The following is a 1,658-nucleotide window of genomic DNA, read 5'->3' as shown; positions in this document are numbered from 1 at the left end:
ATATAGGCCCAGTCACCCCAAACTCTGCTCCCACAACTAACTGTCATCCCAGAGATCAGTCTGTCATCCTTCACTGCACTCCCTCAATGTCAGATTTGCCCTTTATTAGCTAAGGACACCAAAACTGCACACAATACTCCACAATGTTCGAGATGGGGTCCCACCAAGGCCCTGTATAGTTGCAGTAAATGACCCTTACTCCTGTATTCTAAATCACCCTGAAATGAAGGTGAATAAACCATTTATCTTCCTACCTGCTTTCTGCTCCTGCAATATTGCTTTCAGTGACTAGTGTACAGGGAGATCCAGATTCTTTTCAATGTTGCAGCTCCCTACTTGCTGGGTCTACGTACACTGTATACAGCGCGCCAATGCCATTCCCAGTATTGACTTCCGTGTTCAGAACTCATTGCCCTACATGGACTTGGAATGCTGCACAAAAATAAACAAAAATGCAGCTTAAGTTCACTTATATATCAACAAATTTCAACCAATCCCTTTTCAAATGATAGGCTGCCATTCAATTGATCCCATCAATGTACACAACCTCTCATCTCTGCCATTGCTCTCCATCTGCCAGGTATTTGCCAGTCACTCCACTTGTCTCAATCAATTTGGAGCCTTTTTGACATCCTCCTCATCCACTCACAAGCTGACATCGTTTAGAGCTGTCAGCAGTCTTGGAAATATTGCAATTGAGCCCCTCAACCAAAGATATGATGTGTATTTGGAATAGTTGGATGCCAAATCTCGATCCTTGTTATATCCTCCAAGCCTTCCATTCAAAAAACATGGTTTTATTCCTACTCACTGTTTCCTGCCAACTCTCCCATTCTAAAACCATGACCATATATTAGCCCCAGTCCCATAGGATTCGAATTTGCACAATAGGCTTGGGGCTTTATCAAAAAATCTTTCTGAAAATCCAATCGTATTGCATTGATACCTTCTCCATAATTTTGCTAAAAGCCATTTTCCCAAACATGATTCCTATTTCATAAACCTCTGTTGACTTTGCCTATGCCCATTAATTTCAGTCCAATATTTTCTCTAAAATGTTTTAGTTACTAATTTCATTCTATTCCTTTTTTCTCTCCAGACTAAAGTTCCCGAGTATTGCGAGGAAATGTTATTTTTGTTTTTTCTTCTTCTGTGAAGGCATAACCGAAGTATTTGCTCCATTGATCTGCTATTTACCTGTCCTCAATTATCTGGTATCAGACTGTAAGGAAGCTGCACCTTTTTCTCTTCATTTTGCCATTGGCGTATTTTCAGAAGATATTACAAGTTCACTCATATACACTGTGATAAGATATTCTTCAGAAAACCATCAATTCCTATCTTAAGCTGCTGAATGATTGACCTTCCACAGCCATATAATCACAGAAGCACAGACTCTGTACTATCAGAAATACAGCACGGTCTACATTAGCCCCACTTTCCAACACAAAACCTGTCGCCGTGAATCTTATGGCATTTCAAGTGCACAACCATGTATTTTCTAATGGTTTTGAGGTTACCATGACAATTCCCTCTCACGAAGTGCATCCCAGACCCAAACACACTTTGCTTCAAAAACAGTCCTCAAATCCTCACTAAGCCTCAAACCCTTCACTTCAAAAGTGTGTCCCTTTGATTAAAAGGACCAGCTGCTGTCT

The sequence above is a fragment of the Chiloscyllium punctatum genome, unplaced genomic scaffold (assembly GCF_047496795.1).
Source record: "Chiloscyllium punctatum isolate Juve2018m unplaced genomic scaffold, sChiPun1.3 scaffold_124, whole genome shotgun sequence".
Classification (NCBI taxonomy): domain Eukaryota; kingdom Metazoa; phylum Chordata; class Chondrichthyes; order Orectolobiformes; family Hemiscylliidae; genus Chiloscyllium; species Chiloscyllium punctatum.
Note: the sequence above shows the minus strand (reverse complement) of the source record.